This window comes from Mustela putorius, unplaced genomic scaffold (assembly GCF_011764305.1).
Source record: "Mustela putorius furo isolate JIRA1106 unplaced genomic scaffold, ASM1176430v1.1 tig00000868_pilon_pilon_pilon, whole genome shotgun sequence".
In the NCBI taxonomy this organism is placed as follows: domain Eukaryota; kingdom Metazoa; phylum Chordata; class Mammalia; order Carnivora; family Mustelidae; genus Mustela; species Mustela putorius.
In genome coordinates this window covers 5,423,760-5,445,384 of record NW_025421502.1, presented here as the reverse complement: position 1 = coordinate 5,445,384, position 21,625 = coordinate 5,423,760, and the positions used below count along the sequence as shown (strand labels likewise).

The window sequence follows — 21,625 nt, the reverse complement described above, 5'->3', positions numbered from 1 at the left end:
GCCTACTTGTGATCTCTCCATCTGTCAAATAAATAAATAAAATATTTTTTTTAAAAAAAGGTGTTTTTGGTTTTGAAGAAAGTTTCCTTTCTTTTCAGTCAATGTTTATTGACGTCCAGGCTGATTAATGATCAGCAGAGTAAATCTGAGATAATATGGATAAAAAGCATCATGTATTTAGTTTGGTGAAGCTTCTGGAATGTTTCTGGAGTTGTTACCTCTGACCGCTGTGGTGACCTTGTCCCTGGGTGTCTGACTGTCACTTAGGAAAGAATTACTTAGATTTGCACTGTCCTATGTTGTGAGCACAGTTGATGCCCATGTAGCAAGCACACCAAGGGAAAGTTTTAATACTTTGGTTGTTAACTGCATAAGCAGGCAGTAGATGTGTTTTGCAATATTTTACCCCAATTATTATTATGACCCTGATTATTATTATTTTAAAAGTTTTGAGATCTTACTAACTTTAATATTTATTTATTTATTTTACTCATTAGATTTCACAATAGTCTTATGTAACAAATGCTATTTACATTTTCTTTGTACACTTGAAATTTTCCCAGTTCAATCTGCAGCTTCCTTGATCTCCAAGCCCTTATCTTCAGCAAGTCACAATGAATTTTAATTTACCAAAGGCACTAGAAGGCTAGAAGATTAAATACATGGTGTGTTATGTTCTCTAAACCAACAAACATATATATATTTATTTATTTATATTTACTGTAAGGAATTGGTTCATACGGTTATGGAGGCTGACCAGTCCCAAGGTCTGCAGTCAGCAAGTTAGAGACCCAGAAGGGCTAATGGTATAGTTTCTATTCTGAGAGCCAGCAGTCTCCAGACCCAAGAAGGTCCCATGTTTCAGTTGTAGTTCAAAGGCAGGAAAGGACCATTGCTCCAGGACAAAGCAGTCAGGCTACACCAGTTCCCTCTTATTGACCCTTTTGTTCCATTCAGGTCTTCAACTGATTGGTTGAGGCCCACTCACATTGAGGAGAGCAATTTGCTTTACTTAGTCTACTAATTCAATGCTAATCTCATCCAGAAAACCCTCACCAACACACCCAAAATGTCTGACTAAATGTGTGAGGGTCCATATTTGAAATTTAATTTTCATTAATTTACATCGAATATGTAGATAAGATGTAGATAGAATGTGCCTTTCACCATTTAACAAAAATACTATTTCACAGTCATATTAATGTAAAGATTCATAAGGGTCATGAAGACAAAATTAATGAATTCTTAGATGTACAGGAATAGTTCAGTATCTCAGAGACAAATGCCTATAGTTCTCATACTATGAATATATATGATTCTGTCTATCTTTTCTTTTATTCAAAATTAGTGTTTACTATTGCTATTCGGTTTAAAATTTCTTCAAAAATTTCCTGGCACTTTGCTATCATTATTATATCGTGTCTTACAAGCCATGACTGAATGTGCATATTTACACACCTCAAATTGTTGGCAGTTGTCAATAAAAATTCTTGTGGTCTTATCAGTGTTGGGCAAATTTTATTGGATAAAATGTATTAGTGGGATATAACCAGATGAGGAGACCATATGTAAAGATACCAGTGTGTAACAGCTTTCTTGGCACTTTAATATAAAACTTGTGCAACAGATGACCTATGTATGTCCTCATTTTCAAAGTTTTAGGGTTTTTTTTTTTTTCTCTAGATCATAAAAAAAAACTATGAACACCCCCAGTGTGGTTTGGTGTGTCAGTCAGGGTTTGTTCAGAAAAGCAGAAACTCTGGGATGCGTATAACGTATAATGTACGAGCATCCGGATGTGTGTATGACTTGACCTTACGCAACTATAGGAGCTGATCAAGCCATCTCTGCAAGGCTGTCACCTTCCCATTTAATGGAGGAATTTTGCATCCCACTTAACTCATGGGCAGGCAGGCAGGAAGAAGATGAAGGTAAAGGGGAGGAGAGCATGGGCAAGTGGGGAAACATGAACAGGAGCTGTAGCCCATGAGGACAGACAGAAGCCCGGGCCAGGCCCTGAGCGGAAACTAGGGCCCCTCGTCATGGTACTAAACATACCAGTCTGCCCAGAACTCAGAGAAGCTGAGAAGGATCCTGGGGAAGCTGGAGAGGTTGTAGGCCTGTTGCGATCTTACACCAATGAAGTGAGCTGGCGGACGAGCTGGCTGAGGCTACACTTCTGCCCTTCAAATTTCCAATGAGTTTTTCTTGCAATGACCCCGAACAGAAACAAACAGAAAAACTGATTCTGGCAAATGTAGTTCAGATGAACCAAGATGACACATGACAAAGCAACCAAGGTTACCTACCGACTCCAATCACTAAAAGCATGTTCATTCATCAAGCCATTCAGCAATCCGAAACCCTGAACTCCTACTTTGGGGAGTTGCAGATGCATGGGGCAATTCTGGCCATCCCTCCAAAAACAGCTTGTTAGTTTTTCTCTCTTCCAATATGTATGTGTGTGTGTATGCATATAACATATATGTACATGCACATGCGTAGAAACTTGCATGTTATTTGTAAAATTATATGCACACATGCGTAGACATATACATCCTCGTAATATATGGACTAAATCCAGGGTAATTTTTACTTGTATTTCATTTTGTTTTCATTTCATTTTAAGTGTCATGTTTTATACTTGGGTGTTATTTATTTATTTTTTTTAAGATTTTATTTACTTATTTGACACACACACACAGAGAATAAGCAGGTGGAGAGGCAGGCAGAGGGAGAGGGAGAAGCAGGCTCCCTCTGGCTGAGGAGAGAGCCTACCTAACACGGGGCTCGATCCCAGGACCTAAGCCAAAGGCAGACACTTAACCAACTGAGCCACCCAGGCACCCTCTTCCTTCTTTCCTCCCTCCCTCCTTCTCTCTCTCCCTCCTGCTCCATTTCCTTCCTCACTTTCTTAAGATTTTACTTATTTATTTGAGGAAGAGAGAGAGTAAGAGAGAGAGAGAGAGAGCACAAGCCGGGGGAGGGGCAAAGGGAAAGGGAGAAGCAGGACCCCTGCTGAGCAGAGAGCCCAACACCAGGCTTGATCCCAGGACCCTTGGTTCATGACCTGAGCCGAAGGCATACTCTTAACTGACTGGGCCACCCAGATGCCATGATACTTGGATGTTAGAGTTGGTCTCCCTCTGACCACCACACCATTCTTAGTGTGAATGGATACCTTGGGCCAGGTGATAAATGACTGACCCTCTTCTCTTTAGCTTGGTCAGAGTGGCTTCCAGCCCATCTGTGTCCATCACTGAACTCAGGAGCTATACAGGTTTGGAAACTCAAGAATGAAGAAGGCCCACTCAGGTTCATCTCTTACGATTCATATACAGAAATAATTCTCACTTATTCTAGGTTTGGGTCTTTGTATGTCTTGGTTCTTCCACGTTCTTCAGTTTCCTAGTATATTAATTTTCTGTGTTTCACAACCAGTTACCACAAGCTTAGCAGTTTACAGCAACACTTATTATCCGGTGGCTGGATTCCCTGCTCAGGATCTCCCAAGGTTACAACCAGAGCGTTGGCAGGGCTACATGCCTTTCTGGAAGTTCTAGGGAAGAAACTGCTGCTCATTCAAGATGTTGGTAGAATTTAGTTCCTTCTCATGCTTTTGAAGTGGCCCCCTGCATATACCAGCACATACTTACATGTTGAGTCCTCCTCACTCTTTTAGTCTGTATTCATTTTCTTGGGATTTTTGTAACACATTACCGCAAGCTGGGTGGCTTTTTTGTTTGTTCTGTGTGTGTGTTTTCTTTTTTTTTTAAGATTTTATTTATTTATTTGACAGAGAGCTAGAGAGAGCGTGCAAGAAGGCAGAGCAGCAGAGGGAGAAGGAGAAGCAGGCTCTCCGTGGAGCAGGGAGCCTGTCTTGGGGCTCAATCCTGGGACCCTGGAATAATGACTTAAGCCAAAGGCAGACGCTCAACAACTGAACTACCCAGGTGTCTCAAGCTGGGTGGTTTAACCCAGATTTAAATGATAGAAATTTATTCTTTCACAGTTCTTATCTAGAACTCCAGGTGTTGATAGGTTCCTTTAAAAGTCCTAAGAAAAAAAGCTTCCTTGCCCCTCTGTAGCTGCTGGTGGCTCCAGCAGTCTTTGGGGACCCTGGCTTGTGGCTGCACCTCTCTGGTCTCTGCATCTGTCATCACACGGCTCTAGTAGTGGTCCAAATCTGGCTCTCCTTTCTTATACAGACACCAGTCTTTGGACTAAGGGTCCCCTCCACACCACCTAGTATTTCCTCAGGGAAATACTAACTTGATTACATTGGCAAAGACCTTATTTCTAAACAAGAATGCATTTATAAGTCCTGGGGGACAGGACTTGAACATATCTTTTGGCTGAGATTTTTTCTTTCTCTCTTTCTTTTCTTTTCTTTCTTCTTCTTTTTTTTTTTTTTTTGGTTAGCTTCTTGTTCTTGGAATCTGTTGTTTATTTTACATTTACAGCATAATTAATTTGGGCTATTCACATTTCAAATGCACAACAGTGTCAACCTAAATAAAGAGGCAAACTGAGGCAAGCTTGAATTACCAGAAATTGAGTTTATTTAGGAAAAACAGGGGAATTGCAATGTGGGAAATGCGTCCTGTAGCAAGCTACAGGCACATTTGTCGAGAGTTGGGTGCTGTTTTTATTAATGTGCAAGAAGTGCAAAAAGGGAGAAGTCCAGCCAGAGTCCAAGCGGTGAGTCCATTGGCTTGAAGACAGGGAGAGACTCTTGGCAGATGTTCATCGGTCCTTAGATGAGTGTTGGTCTTTTGTAAATCACTTACTTACAGTAAATCCATCTCTTTTCAGTTCTTAAGTTCGTTTTTTCTGAGGGCACATGCATGACATTCTTTGTTTCATACCTCCGGTTCCATTTTAGATATTGAAACCCTTTCACAGTGGACACAGGTGTCTGGTAGCTACCATCTTGGACAATATAGGTGTAGCAAGTGCCTCAAAATCATTAGCCTTAAGGAAGGTTAAGGAATCATCCCTCCACTTACTTCTATAATCATTCCCTTGGATTCCAGTTTTAGACACGTACTGATGGCCAGCAGGTTCCCAACAGCATCTCTCACCATGACACCAGAGGAATTCCAGAGAGGGAAGAGAGAAATACGCTGTGCAGGCGAGGCAGGGTGCTGCTGGGCTGCACTAGCTCAGAGCTGGAGAGCAGGGTAAGAACCAGAGTTACGGGGTGCCTGGGTGGCTCAGTGGGTTAAAGCCTCTGGGTTCGGCTTAGGTCATGATCTCAGGGTCCTGGGATCCAGCCCCACATCGGGCTCTCTGCTCAGCAGGGAACCTGCTTCCTTCTTTCTGCCTGCTTCTCTGCCTACTTGTAATCTCCGTCTGTCAAATAAATAAATAAAATCTTAAAAAAAAAAAAAAAAGAACCAGAGTTAAACGTGGGCAGAGATGAAGTGAGGCCGGTTACAAGAGGTGTCTGGATATCTAGGAAGCCGAGAAATGAAAAGAAAAACAATGAATAGATACTATTTTTTTGTCCTTTCATACTAGGCAAGATTTTTAAAAATGACAGTCCCTGTTAAGAGGCTTTTGGAATGAGAATCTGCACACAAGCTCTGCAAATGAGAAGCATTTTGGGAATCACTGGGGAGATATTAAAACAGGGTGTGGCCACTGATTAGAGACCATGGAAAGGGAGGGGGCATCACAGGGCTCTAGCCTGAGTCACTGGAAGGATTCCTCCATTGGGTTAGCTTAGACTGGGGATACAGGAAGGAGAACAGGTTTTTCAGGAGCAAGAAAGGCTATGGAATGTTCAGTTAGAAATTTGTATTCGGGCTTGTTAGTGAGGTGAGATTTGTGAGTCACTGCAAATAAATAGTAGTTGACGCCTTCTTCAGAAAGATAGTGAGATTTTGAAAGGGCTTAGGGAAAAATGCCAATATTTAAAGATGTTCTGAAGGGTGGAGGTAGTGGGGGAAGGCACGTGAGAGGTAGGAACAAAACAAAGAAATCAGACGTCACAAATTGGAGATACTTCCAAGGGAGAAGTTTAACAGGGTTGAGTGCCGCAAAGGTGCCATTTAACTTGACGAATAGAAAATTATTTGAGGGGCGCCTGGGTTGCTCAGTGGGTTGGGCCTCTGCCTTCAGCTTGGGTCATGATCTCAGGGTCCTGGGATTGAGCCCCGCATCGGGCTGTCTGCTCGGCGGAGAGCCTGCTTCTCCCTCTCTCTCTGTCTGTCTCTCTGCCTACTTGTGATCTCTCTCTGTCAAATAAATTTTAAAAAATCTTAAAAAAAAAAAAAGAAAATTATTTGAGAACTTTGAGGGAGTAATGTTTGTGGAGTGAAATGGGCAAAATGCTGATTGCACAAGGTTGGAAGGAGTAAGACCCTTCAACAGGAAGCCTCCTGTATGTTAATGAAGGGAAAGATAAATGACTGTGGGAGGGGTAAGATCAATGAGATGGCTGTTGGACTCCAGAACTGTGAACAGATTTATTTTGTGAACATTTAATAAGATACAAATAGCTTTTTAAACAATTAGAAATCTAGCATATTTAAATTATTTGATTAAAATATTAGATATTAATTAACTGTTAATTTTAGCTTGCTTTTTAACAATAATAAATTTGAGGTCTTTAGAAGAAAAATATTAAGTGGCTCCTGGGTGGCTCAGTGGGTTAAAGCCTCTGCCTTTGGCTCAGGTCATGATTCCGTGATTCCAGGGTCCTGGGATGGAGTCCCTCTTCGGGCTTTCTGCTCAGCAGGGAGCCTGCCCCTTCCTCTCTCTCTCTGCCTGCCTCTCTGCCTACTTATCATCTCTATCTGTCAGATACATAAATAAAATTAAAAAAAATTATTTTTACTAAAATGTCTGACAAATTGAAATGTTTCTTTTCTTTTTTTTTTTTTTTAAATATTTATTTATTTGTTCATGAGAGAAAGAGCACAAGCAGGTAGGAAGAAGCAGAAGGAGAGGGAGAAATATGTGGGACTTGATCCCAGGACTCTGGGATCATGACCTGAGCCAAAGGCAAACGCCTAATGGACTGAGCCACCCAGATGCCCAAAATATTTCTATTTTAGTTTATGTTAATGACAAAACTAAAATTATGTATACTTTGAATATAATGACATTTGATTTTATAATTCTTTAGATTGGCACTATCCTATAGGAATATAATGTGAGTTAATGAACATAAAGCACATAAGAAATTTGAAAATTTTCAGTAGTCACATTAAATAGCAAAAAAGATTAAATTAATTTTAGTAATATTTTATTTGTAAGTATGTTAAAAGTATCTAAAATATAATCAGTATAAAATTATTAATGATATATTTCATATATTTTTCATTCACTCTTGGAATTGTATATATTTTTTAAAAATTTTATTTATTTGTGAGAGATAGAGAGAGTTAGAAAGAGAGAGCACACACAAGCAGGCAGACTGTGGCAGAGGCAGCGAGAGAAGCAGGCTCCCGGCTGAGCGAGGAGCCTGATGCAGAACTTGATCTCAGGACCCTGGGATCATGACCTGAGCAGAAGGCAGCGGCTTAACCAACTGAGCCACCCAGGCGTCCCAGAATTGCATATTTTATACTTAGAGTGCATCTCAATTTGGACAGGCCACATTTCATGTGCTCAGTAACTACATATGGCTAGTGGCTGCTACATGGGATGGTGTGTCTTTAGATCATTACAGTCAATAGAAAAATAAAATAGGTGAAAATCTGTATTAAATCAACTTAATTCATGATTCTGCTGAAATGAAGGTAAGGAAATGAAATGTTGGGAAATAAAGTAGGTACTGATCTATAAAGGATGTGTGTGTGTGTGTGTGTGTGTGTGTGTGTTTTATTATTTATTTATTTATTTTTAAAGATTTTATTTATTTGACAGATGGAGAGAGAGCACAAGCAGGGGGAGCAGCCGGCTCCCCTCTAAACAAGGAGCCAGATGCGGGACTCAATCCCAGGACCCTGGGATCATGACCTGGGCTGAAGGCAGACCTTTAACCAACTGAGCCACCCAGGAGCCCCGAACATGTGTTTTTATTTTATTATTTACCCAAACATCAACAGAATACTCAGACATGCACAAATATGAATAAATGGTCTTTGACATTTTACAGGCAAGAACCAACTTATACATTTTTAAAATTTTGTTATTGTAGAGTATCAAAGTAAAACACTAAAACTTTTTATGTCAGAGTTTGCAAACTTCATTTAAAATTTCTAAACATTTAAACATGGAATGTGGGTCCTTGTCAATACTCTTGCCTTGGGCTCTGCAAATGTTTGGGCCTGGCTTGGAACCCTCTTCCCTCAGATACTGGCATGGCTCATTCCCTTACTTTTTTGGGTATGGGCTCAAATTTCCCTACCTCAGTGACCAAAATCATATATGCTCACATAGTTTACTGTGTGTTTTAACAGGACTTTACTATTTTATATTCTCATCAACATAGCTACTCGTCCAGGAAATTCTTGCTAAGAAAGAGAAAAGTTGTGAATAATATCATTATTCATCCCAAAAGCTTTCTGAGAGACTACCAGCTTTTTCTGGAAAGTGTAATTAATTTCAGTTCCACGAAAGGCTGACATTTCTATCTCTATGTCTAGAGCAGTTGCTGGTACCTAGTAGATTATCAGTGATTATTGTTGAAGAATGAGTAGTATCTAATTATTATCAACATGACTAACTTAAGCCCCAAATCAGCATTTTGAGTAGACATCTTTAAGCAATTTAATTGGCTCACATCCTATAAACCTGTATGAGTTTTCCTCACATTAAAGAGGGTGAAAGAGCACATGTGAAAACTGTTTTATGATGCTTTTATTGAGATTTTTTTTTGCTTTCATGACTTTTAGCCACTATAAAAACATGCTCTGGAAGGTTTCTAGCTAACATAGTGATGTGGAACTTGGGTTCATCGTTAGTCCGCCTGTCTTTGGTTGTACGATTTCATAATCATTATTTGAAGAACATACTGGCCCTATCCACAGGATCTCCATCAGTCTGTTTCCACGCCCATTCAGGCTGGCCTTTGGATAGTCAAATTGTTCCAAACAAGAGAATGTCAACAAAAATATTTGATTGTTCCTGATGTTCTTTAATTCCAGAAAGGTTCTAACTCTCAGCGAAAACTTTTTTTTTTTTTTTTAAGATTTTATTTATTTGACTGAGAGAGACAGAGCATAAACAGGGGGAGCAGCAGGCAGAGGGTGAAGTAGGCTCCCTGCTCAGCAAGGCACCTGATTTGGAGCTCTATCCCAGGACCATGAGATTAAGACCTGAGCCGACAGCAGACGCTTAACTGACTGAGCCACCCAGGTGCCCTGAAACTTTTTTTTTTTTTAAGATAGATTAATTAATTAACTAATTTATTTGGAAGAGTGAGAACAAGTGTGAGTGGGACAGGGGTAGAGGAAGGGGAGAGAGAATCCCCAGCCAGACTCCAGACTCCAGCTGAGTGAAGAGCTACTTGGGCTCAATCCTCTGGCCCATGAGATCACACACCAAGCTAAAACCAAGAGTCAGAGGCTTAACCAACTGTGCCACCCAGGCGACCCTTGGCAGAAACTTCTTCATGAGTAATGATATCTATGTCTATAGGACATGCGATCTTTTCATTACCTTATGTATTATTAATTTTATTTGTCCTGGATTGGAGAAATTTATGCTTAGAACATTCTCCTCAAACCTATTTTTATTGAAATAAACTTTGGTGTATTACTTTCACTTTTGCACAGTAAGACTCAATAGAGACTCAGTAAGAACTCACTATTATACTTACTATATGGATGGTGTTAAGAATCTCATCTACCACATATCCAAGTATCAACCTTGATAAGAAAACAAGGAAGAAATGGCTATAGTTCCAGGAAATGCGAAACTCGTCCTGTGTAGCAGGCATAGGCTTTGAATGTATACTCTGTTCATACATTTTATTAGTTTCTTTCTTTGCTTTGGTTGCTAGGAAACTCAGAGTCAAACTTGTTTCTTACTTTGGCAGATGTGTAGGAACTTCCTATATTTTACCGTGGATTTATTTTACTTTTCCTCCTAGAATCCCCTTCGCTTTGACTTTATCCTATTTAGTTGTATGTATTTTTATCAGTTGTCTCAGATCCTTTTTTGATGTAAGTGAAAATGTGAGAATAAGTTAATATACAAACAAACAAATAAAGAAAACAAGATTTGTTCAGAAGAGGAGACATTTTAATTGTAACTTTTCAGCTTTTTTGCACCCAGTGTTTTCCCATTTTTTCTTCTACTGACTGAAAAATTTACCCCAGGTGTCAGTTATTAAATGTGAAAAATGCACAATAAAATTGGTGTCTTTTAAAAAAAAATACAGAATAATTTAATAGCTTTATATAAATGAAATGCAGGACACTCCAGTTGATGAGCTCAATCTTTTGTACTATTAATTTTACTAAATGAAGCAGCTGTTAATGAAATATTCAGGAGGTCAAGTTATCAAGATTCATGAAGCATCAGATTTCACCTGAGAGGTTTGTTGTCAGTTATCAAACACAAAATGAGTAGGGTGAAAAAATGAGTCTAAGAAAAATAATTTAAAAGCTGTCAGTATGGTAATTTACTAGTTGGGCATTTTCCTTGTTGATGACAAGTGACACCTAATTACTTAAGTGTTCTTTATTGTGTCTCTCCAAAATTATGTTTTGGGAAGTTCACAACTATCACACAGTTCCTTAGGCCTGCTGAGTGTCTATGTCAACTACCTCTTTTCCATTTCATTCCTTAGGCCATTTCAATAATGCGGGATTTGGCTTAAACCTATAGGCTGTGTGATTTCCAGGTTGCAGCTTTTAATTCATATAAGTGTCATAGTCTGAGCAGCCTTTTGGGTTTTCTCTCTTTCTTCCCTTCTGGGGGAAGTTTAATCTGCAATCCTTTGAGTTACCCAGATTAAAGACTACCAAAAAATCTCCAAGCCTCTTTTAAGATCTTGAATTCTAGATGACGCTTCATGGAAAATGGGTCTAGGACATCTGTTTTGATGAAGAGTTTCTGCCAATCAGTGAAAGGGTAATGAGCATTCAGCTTCTTTATTTGGAATGAAGACTATTGTGAACTCATTCCCTTCAGGCACGATTTTCTGTTCATCATTTAAAAAAAAAAAAAAAAAAAAAAAAAAAAAGGAAGACCAAAGAAATGGAACAGAATGAACTGAAGCCCATGGGGTTATACTTGAAGAATGCTGAGGGAAAATGCTTCCCTTAACATTTTGTTAAGTGGAGTTTGGAGGCCAAGAGGGAGGTGACAGATCAACAGAAGCGATGTTGAGCCTGTGTCCATTAAGGTCCAGCCAGGAAAAGAAAAAACACAAGAGCTCTTTTAACAAAGAAAATTTAATATGGGGAATCAGTTAAATGGGTATTAAAAGGAACATGGGGGGCGGGGCCTGGGTGGCTCAGTCAGTTAAGTGTCCCACTCTTGGTTTTGGCTCAGGTCATGATTTTAGGCCTTGGGTGGGGCTCCATGCTGGGGGTGGGGTGGGGGGTAGGGAGGTGGGGGGGGAGTCTGCTTAAGATTCTCTCCCCCTTCCTCTGCCCCTCCTCCCACTCATGCACGTGTGTGTGTGCATGGGCACACTCTCTATTTCAAACTAAATAAATAGATCTTAAAAAATAAAAAGGAACACAGAGATGATAACTTCAGGAAGTAGCTTCATTCCTAGTACTAAAGGTACAATGAGAAGAGATTGTGGTTCTCAGAAAATCTGGAAGCTTGATGGAGAGGCCTCAGAATGGTAGGGCTGGGACTGCTGTATCTCTGGCAGTTATCCTTAGGAGGCTGGATCTAAGACGAAGGACAAAGCTGGAAACCGGAACCACCTGTGCTGCTTGGGTAAAAAGCCACACTGGATTGACCCTGGCAATAAGAGAAAGCAAAAGAGAACTGGTGAGTTCTTTCTCCTTTCTCCTGCTTTCTAGTTTCCTTTTAGTTTCTCCCACTGGAGAAACCTAAAAGATGCCAGATAGCAAAGAAGTGTTTTGCAGAAGCCCAGTCCCAGTATCACAAAGCTACAAGGTCAAGTTTGAAGCTGAAAGACCATATTTGGATTTCTGACCCAGAGATGCTATATGGGAATGAAAATAGGAGGAAAAAAGCCTAAAAATAATGGGAGAAAAAAGATCTAAAGAAGAAAATTAGAAGCCAGAGAAGGGATAGTTTTTTTTTTTTTAAATTTATCTCTCTCTCTGTATATTTATTTATATTTTTGAGAGAGAGAGTGTACACGCAAGTTGGGGGGAGGGGTCGTGGAAGGGCAGAGCGAAGGGAGAAAGAGAATCTTAAGTAGGCTCCAGACCCAGTGTGGAGCCTGAAGTGGGGCTTGATCTCACCACCCTGATGAAATCATGACCTAAACTGAAATCAAGAGTTGGCCGCTTACCTGACAGAAGTATTCAGGTGCCCTGAGAAGATAGTTTTAAATAAATATTTACAAAATCTGCATTAACTACCAATGCTTTTTTAGATTAGATTTGAGTATTGTGCTGTGATTAAGTGCTGTGACTTTATCTCAGTGAGCATGGGGTGGAAGCAGCAGTCTACCCAAAAGGGAGAGTCACAGTTAGCTTACTTGTGGCTAAAACTAAGTAAAAATAGGCTTAGCTAAAAGAAAGTAATCAAAGAAAAAACACAGAAATTAAATTTAATAGACCCTCGAAGGGTGAGGTACATTCCTCTTGTTTTCCTCCCTTAAATTAAAAGTGAAAAAACAATAGGAAATACGAATTGCTGAGTCTGAGATGATAGCGAACCAGTCCACTCAAGCTAGATATATTTATGGGGAATGTTCTTGTATTGAACCAGATAATTTAGTAAAAATTACTTTAATGTGTGCTCTCAGACAATAACTTCTTTGGGTCTTTTTTTTCTTGAATTGAACTAAATGAATCTTAGGTATTTACAGTCCCAATTGGAGATTTTCCTCTAGTTTTGATCTTATCAATCAATCCCAAGTTCTTGGCTAGCGGGATTCAATTAACTGCAGGGTGTCAGAGATTATGTAAGTGATGAGTCAAGAAAAGAACGGTTGGAGACCAAGGAAAGACTCACATTTAATTCTGTGTTGTAACAGAGCTCTAATGCTCTAATGCTAGTGTTGTAACAGGCTCTAATGCCAATTCTTTTATTAAGACAATATATTCAGTGTTTCAATTATCTCAGGTGTTTGAAAATCTTTCAATAAGATGACTAAGAAGAAAGACACAAAGGCATTTTTAAAACTGGTTCTTGCACTTTTGAAAAAGAAATTCTGGAGGGGTAAGAAATCTTATCAAGATCCTGATGTCATCTGCTTGCTTAAATCTTTACTTGCTTACTCAAATCACTGTTTCTTTTTTTTCCTTTTTTTTTTTTTAAGATTTTATTTATTTATTTGACAGACAGAGATGACAAATAGGCAGAGAGGCAGGCAGAGAGAGAGGAGGAAGCAGGTTCCCTGCTGAGCAGAGAGCCTGATGTGGGGCTCGATCCCAAGACTCTGAGATCATGACCTGAGCTGAAGGCAGAGGCCTTAACCCACTGAGTCACCCAGGTGTCCCTCAAATCACTGTTTCTTAAAGCTGAGGCCCATGGATATCTGAAACTACATCTACAGACCCCAGGATGAGAAATTTCTTTGAAACCATACCACGGACTGAATATCCATGTACTGAGTGGGGAAAGGAAGTGTTTGGCCAGAGGAAAAGGGCTTTGGGCTTACCTTTGAACGATGGTTGGATTTAATGAGAGTAGACGGATGAAGGGGTGGTGGATTCTATGGTGACTAGAGCACTGGCCTGATGGGGTTCTAGGTGTGAATACCAGTGGACCTGGCACTGTTGCCTAGGTTGGGTGGTAAAAGTCCCAGTGGTAAAACTTGCCACAGAGGGTGTATACAATGCCAACCATGTTACTAATCTTCACCTGGACTGTGTAGACTTGGATAATGAACATCTTAACCGTAATGGACTAAATACCAGAAGATCTTCCTCAGTTTTCCCAAACTGCATAAATATTAGGGGTTTTGTATAATATTAAGGGAGGTGTAATGACCCTCAACATGACCAGTATTTTATTTCTTCTCACCAGGTAACAACTAGAGATGTTGGTACATAAACCACAATTTCATATCATATAAGTCGTACACAACTGCTGAGGGGAGCAGAGCATGGTATAATTCAACAGATTATTCTAGAAAATTCTTTTTCTACCAGTTTAAAATTCGAAGACCCATCCATAATTGTTTCTAGGCCCAAACCATGTGGCTACTATGATATTAGATACTCATAATACAGAAATTCTTAATAGTAAGAATAGAAGAACCTCGTGGTTTCCAGAATACAATTATCATCTTTTTTCACCTGCACAATTCTATGAGATGTCATTGTTCCTCACCTACAAGCAAGAAAACTGAAGCTCAAAAGGTTACTGGAGATACTTTGTGTCATTTTACAATGAATAAAGTCATAGGTTAGATGCTCAGGGTGAAGGGAAGGGCTGCTCTGGGAGAAAGAACAGCTTGTGTGAAGGACTAAAGTGAGAGAGAGAATGTGTTCTGCTTCCTTTTCCCCAGAAACTTATTATTTTGAACATGTTCTACTTTAGAGACAAGTGAAGTGACTAGTTCAATGAGCATCTTTCCTTTAGATTCACAACTTTAACATCTTGCCACATTTGAAAATAATTGCAGGAATAATGATGCTTCACCTTTGAATGTTTCAATCTAGCCTCTTAAGAATACAGTCACCCTTGTGGAAATTTTGAGCTGAGTTTTGAAGAAAGAGAGAGGGAAACACTGGTATATTACCACTTTCTTTTTTTTTTTTTAATTACCACTTTAATCACCACATGATATGAAACAGATGAGCCCAATATTTTCAGGGTTTAATTAAGTTAGTTTTTGAGAAGTAATAATTATTTTACTTTTATTTTAATCTATGTGTTTGTGTATGTGTGTGTGTAGTTAAGATATTAGATGGCCTTTGATTTTCAAAATAGCCCTGGGAGATAATTAATGTAAATTTTAAAAAATCAGAAGAGGAATCTGAGATGCTAAAGAGGCTATTTTGTTCCAGGTCATTTGGCAAATATGCAAACAAGTCAGGTCTTATAATCAAACTTGTTCCTCCAGATTTTCCCAACTTCCACAAATGCAGTTTGCATTCAGAAAGAATCCCAGGTACTAGGAAATTTTGGCACAGTTATGTTCCTAGATGCATGCTCCTTGGATGACTGCCTCCTTTCTTAAAATATTTTACTTAGGTTTCTGCTATGTTGTAACTCTATATTTTAGGCTGCAATCTTTTTTTTTTTTTAAGGGTTTATTTATTTATTTGACAGAGAGAGAGAGAGAGACAAGAGAGGGAACACAAGCAGAGGGAGTGGGAAAGGGAGAAGCAGTCTTCCTGCTGAGCAGGGAGCCCAATGCAGGGCTCGATCTCAGGACCCTGGGATCATGGCCTGAGCAGAAGACAGACTCTCAACAAATGAGCTACTCGGGTGCTCTGACAAAAAGATTTTAATAGAAATAGGATGGCTAGATACTTGCCAGAGAATCCAACCTCCTGAATTCTCTTAGAAGCTTGGAACAGCAAACAAAAACAACAATAAACAAGAAGAAGAAGAAGAAGAAGAAGAAGAAGAAGAAGCAGCAGCAGCAGCAGCAGCAGCTTGGAATGGATACCTCACATCATTCATTAAACATTTGTCCTCAAATAAAGAAATAACAGACATAACATTTCCTTCCTCATTGCCATAGATAACTCGACAAATTATATTTTTTACACAATTTCCTTGAGGTCCTGATAAAGATAGTAATCAGAAGGATAGCATTTTCTTCACATTTGTTCTGAATTTGGCAAGAGAAGTAAAGTTTTGTGTTGTTTTCTTTCATTTCTGAAGTTCCAGGAAACATAGTCCCGCCCGTGAGGGGCACGGAGCTGAAAGCAGAGAGAGGAAGAGAAGTTCTGAAATGTCCTGGGCTTCCAGAGTTCTTACAAGTTTCCTATTTGTGAGTAAACCTTGACCACTCTAGCCAGAGTCTGGGAATAAGCGTGACTGTGGGGAAGGAAAGGAAAGAGTTAATGGGTGTGGAAGAAGGAGAGGTGAGGAAAAGGGGAAGGGAAAGTGGAGAGGGAGAGAGAAAGAGATATCTTTGAAAAGAATACTCTTTCTTCATTGAATGACTGTTCTTTCTTGACGACAATATATGCAAACGCTTATTTTTTTCCAGGCTTTCTGTTTTATTTTATCAGTCTGTATGGCTGTCTTTATGCCAGTACCGTTGCTTTGTAACTGGCCTTAAAAAGTAGTTTTGAGGGACACCTGGGTGGCTCAGTTGCTTAAGCAGCTGCCTTCGGCTCAGGTCATGATCCCAGCGTCCTGGGATCGAGTCCCACATCGGGCTCCTAGCTCAGCGGGGAGCCTAATTCTCCCTGCCTCTGCCTGCCATTCTGTCTTCCTGTGCTCGCTCTCTCCCCCTCTCTCTCTCTGATAAAAAAAAAAAAAAGTAGTTTTGAAACTGGGGAACATGGGTCTTTCAAACTTCTTCTTCCTCTTTCAAGATTGTTTTGGTTATTTGGGGTCCTTGGAGTTTCCATATGAATTTTAGGATCATCCTGTCAATTTCTGCAAAGAAGGCAGCTGAGATTTTAATAGGATGGCATTGAATCTGTGGATCAACTTGGGGGTGTATTGTCATCTTAACAATATTAAGTTTTCTGACCTATGAACATGGGAATCTGGTTATTTAGATGTTTAATTTTTTCAGCAGTGTTTTGTAATTTTTAGAGTACAAGTTTTACAACTTTGTGAAATTTAATCCCAAATATTTACTACTTTAAATGCTTTTATAAATGAAATTGTTTTTCTAATTTTGTTTCTGATTGTTCATTGTCAGTGTATAGAATACTATTGATTTTTGTACATTCATCTTGTATCCTACAATATTGCTGAACATGTTAATTAATTCTAATAGCTTTTAAAGCAGATTCCTTAGGATACTCTCAATATAAGACCATGTTGTCTGTAAATGGAGATAGCTGTATTTCTTCTGTTCCAATCTGGACTCTTATCTTCTTGCCTGATTACCCTGTCTAGAACCTGCAGTACAATGTTGAAGAGAAGTGATGAGAGCAGATAGCTTTGATTTGTTCCTAATCTTCAGATGAAAGCACCCAGTTTTTCACCATTAAGTATGTTAGCTGTTGGTTTTTTAATCTACTTGAATTTCCCCTCCAGACCTAGTGTTATAAGAGATGTTGTCACGTACCTGTACTGGATTTTGTCCAATGCCCCCCCCCCATCTATTGATATGATCATATGAATTTTTTCTTCTTTAACTTATTGATACGATGGATTACATTAATCGATTTTCAAATGTTGAACCATACTTGCATACCTGGAATAAATTCTACTTTCTCATGATGTATAATTATTTTTAAATAATTTTGGATTTGATTTGCTAATATTTTGTTGAGGATTCTTCATCTGTATTCATAAGAGATAATGGTCTGTCCATTTTTATTTTTATGTTGATGATATTGTTATCTGGTTTTGGTATCAGGGTTTACACAATCAGGGGTTCTGTTTCACTGTCTGATCACACTCAGGTATTAAGTTTCATTAATTGCTATGTGATAGCTACATTGTTTTCAACAATGCTTTAGGACCCAAATTGTTCCACAGACAGATCCAGTTCAATCTGGGCTCCTTCAAAGGAATTGTCTTGAGATCAGTGTTGGAGACTTGTTCTGAGCACAAGAGAGATCTTCTTAGCTGTTTCTTTCCTTGGCTCTCTCTGCTGAGCTAACTGGTTGATTGTTCAGTGTGTATTTTTGGTGCACTTGCCAGTCTCCTATTAATTACTTCTCAGCTCAAGGTCTGTCATTTTTGAGAACACCCTTAGGCTTGAACTTCCCTCTACTCTGTTGCGAGTGAAATCTGTTCCTTTGGAAATTTGTTCCTTCAAAGCTCTCTGATTTGTTGCTTGCCTTTCCCCTTTTGTAAAATCTCCAAGCCAAATCTTTGGAGCGATCACGAGGAGGAACGATGTGTTTCTTTCTAAGGGACACAATTGCTTTAGCAACTGGGTACTCAAGCTGTAGGTGTAGGTGCAGCTGTAGACTCTGGTCTTCTCAGCTTGGGCAAGGAATCTCTCTTTATGAAGGAGCCAGAACAAGGGCAACTGGGACTCCACTCTTCTCAGTGGACTGCCCCTAAGGTAGAGCCTCTATCCCATGAGTTGGGGCTGGGTGACAGAAGGAACCATCCCTGGAACCCCTGTTGAATGTCTCCTCTGTGTTACATCCCAGGGAATGCCATGCTCCCTAATCCCCTTCCACATATGATTCTGAGTTAAATTTTGCTGATGTCCAACTTGAAAGAGATCTACTTAGGCATTTGAGAACCCCCTGCTTTACCGCTTTGGAGTTAATTAGTTGGTGGAAACTTCTTTAGAGAAATTTTAAAATTCCAAGTTTCCCGATAGGCGGTAGAGACATAATTTGTCGCCTTAGTACTGATGATGGGGTCATCAGTATCTGTTTCACTTTTTCTGACCCTGTCCTTTGCTTCAAAAATCAAATAATATAGAAGAGCTTATAATAATAATAATAATAATAATGTCTTCTACCCGTTTACTGAATGCTTTCTAAGCAATTTTTATGAAATTACTCACTCTGGGCCCTATGTTTTTCCACACCAATTCTGTTCTACTAAGGCAATCCCATCTAGTAGTTTCTATTTTGAATTATTCTGAGAGTTATTTCCATAGCCTTAATATGTTTAAATTGCTATTTTTGGCTCATCAACTCTGTCTCTTATGTAGTGATTGGTGGTGAACTTTGAAAGCTGCTTTGGTTTCAAGAATTCGGTTTACACTATCCCTTTCATAATAAAGCCTAGAGAATGTGGTTCAAAAGGATTTGGTATCTGTAAACAAGAAACATTTAATAGACTTTTATGGCTGTAGTTGAATATACATAAAACGCATCTAAAACAATCGACCACAGGAAATGACCAAATACATTCCAATAATCTTTTCGGGTAATATGCACCAAATTATAGAGGAAATGAAAGCATTGCAGGGAGGCTGCCACTCCAGACATTATCCGTGATATGCTATGAAGGTCTGGGATGAATTAACTGCAGGATCCATGTGTACCACGTGACAAGAGGAACCTGTGTTGAGTATCTGTAAAACAACGGATAGTTCCTTTATCAATTGGTTTTGACTACATGTTCATATTTAACCTAATTACTGAAGTTAACTGAGTAATTAACTCCATTTACTGAGTAATGCATTTATGAAAGTGTTCATTTGTTTTGTGAATCACTCTAAATTATGCAGCTTAAGTCTTATTCATAATGCAATCTGTGTGATATATATAACCATCTTATCTCTTCTTTCTTATAACAGTAAGAGCTCACTGAAGAAAATAATCAAAGAAACAAGAAAACTATCAAATGGATTGTGAGAGAACTACTTAAAATTTTAAGTTACTTACACTTAAACCATATCTACCTTCCACAATAGGAGATGGTCTAATTTTTCTCCCCTGGAAGTCCAGCTTCCAAAAGGGAGGTGAGAAAAATCTTTTATGTATTTCCAGTCAAGTTTCTGGCAGTTGAGGCACAACTTTGGTCACTTGAAATAGGCTTATTTAGACTGACTTATGTGGGGAACGTTGTGAACAATAGCGCTGACAGTTTGAAATAGGTTCTGTCAACACTGAACTGAATTATTGCAATCGTTTATTTTCTCTCTTTGTGGAGCTTCCCAAAATGCCGGGATAGGACGGGTCCAACATTTACATTGAAATTAGTCCAATTAGAACTTTGGCAGCAAAACTGTAACCTCCCCAGCTGTGGGCTGAGTGTTTCAGAGATGCTTGCCTGTGGTCACGGCATGTACAAAGAGTGCCTTTGGCAATGGGTAGAGGCCATTCAGAGCACAAGTTAGTCTGTGTCCTTTATCCACTCTTCATGGAGTAAAGAAGGATCCTGTCACTGGCAGAACTGATCATGTTCACAGGGGAACTGATGATGTCAAAATTATTAAATGAGATCATGTTCTCTTCTAATTTATGCCAGTGTCATGCTTTTATCCATGTTGAATTCATATGGATTTATCAGATTGTTAATCTTAAAAATGGGGAAAAATCAGGCACCTGAGTGGCTCAGTGGGTTAAGCCTCTGCCCCTGGGCTCAGGTCATGATCTCGGGGTCCTGGGATGGAGTCCTGCATCGAGCTCTCTGCTCAGCAGGGGGCCTGCTTCCCTTCTTCTCTCTCTGCCTGCCTCTCTGCCTACTTGTGATCTCTCTCTGTCAAATAAATAACTAAATAAAATCTTTTTTAAAAAATGGGGAAAAATTTAGATCTTGTCTTCTGGTGAATATGTTTCCTATTCCCTGTAGTGGCTTAGAGCACCTGCTGTTAGAAGAACCTAACTGGGGGTGCCTGGGTGGCTCAGTGGGTTAAAGCCTCTGCCTTGGGCTCAAGTCATGATCCCAGGGTCCTGGGATTGAGCCCCGCATCGGGCTCTCTGCTCAGCAGGGAGCCTGCTTCCTCCTCTCTCTCTGCCTGCCTCTCTGCCTACTTGTGATCTCTGTCAAATAAATAAAATAAAATATCAAAAAAAAAAAAAGAAGAAGAACCTAACTGAATTTTGTTGATATATTATGCAATAATGACCCATTATGAAGGCCTTGATCCTGCCTCTGGAATAACTTCTGAAAAGAGTGACACAATCTTAGGCAAACTTTAGTGTTTGTTGATAGTGCATTATTATTATTATTATTATTATTTGGCATGAAGTAAGCACTCACTAAACACTAGCTGCTGTTACTCTCATCACCCACCACCACCACTCCCACTTCCTTGACTCTGATTCTCCACTCCCCACACTCACGATGCTTTGTCACATATTTCTGTCTTTGTTGATGCTCTTCTCTCTTCCTGGAACTGCTCTTTCTGCTTACCTTCTTTCTCTGAAAAAAAAAAAAAAGTTCTGTTTATATTCTTTCTGCTCCAGATAATCATCTCTATAAACCTGTGAAAATTTGTTGCTAAATACCCTATAATATTTTATAATTATCTAATTTTTCCTGCCATTTCAACTATAGCAATGACTAGTAAACTATAGCCCTGAGGCCAAGTCCAACTCACTTCTGGTTATGTAAATAATTTTTTAAACATTTCTTTAAAGATTTTATTTATTAACTTGAGAGAAGGGAGAGAGAGAGAGAGAGAGCATGAGAGGGGAGAGGGTCGGGGGAGAAGCAGCCTCCCTGCTGAGCAGGGAGCCCAATGGGACTCGATCCTCGGACTTCAGGATCATGACCTGAGCTGAAGGCAGTTGCTTAGCCAACTGAGCCACCCAGGTGCCCTGAAAATAATGTTTTATTGGATCAAAACCACAGTGATTTGTTTGCATATTATCTATGGCTACTTTTATGTTCCCAAGGCAGAATTTGGTAGTTGTGATAAGCCTCTATGACCCACAAAACCACATCTTTAATATCAATTTAATTCTTTTTCTTTTGAGAAGGGCTTTAAATTACACATTTATTTTCTTATCTGGGTACAAACCTATTCAGATTTTACCTTTTTGGGCGTATTAGTTTT

General features: G+C 39.3%; 1 long non-coding RNA gene across 5 annotated transcripts in view; it reads left to right on the top strand.

Moving 5' to 3' along the window:
• The first annotated feature begins 15,912 nt into the window (after positions 1–15,912).
• The window catches only part of LOC123393482, a 39,382-nt gene continuing 33,669 nt past the window's right edge, over positions 15,913–21,625 (top strand). For 4 of the 5 annotated variants that reach the window (XR_006608263.1, XR_006608262.1, XR_006608261.1 and 1 more), the window contains exons 1-2: positions 15,913–16,009; positions 19,418–19,582. This is a non-coding gene — a long non-coding RNA (uncharacterized LOC123393482). The remainder of the gene's footprint in view (positions 16,010–19,417; positions 19,583–21,625) is intronic. The other variant, XR_006608265.1, reaches the window with a different exon arrangement.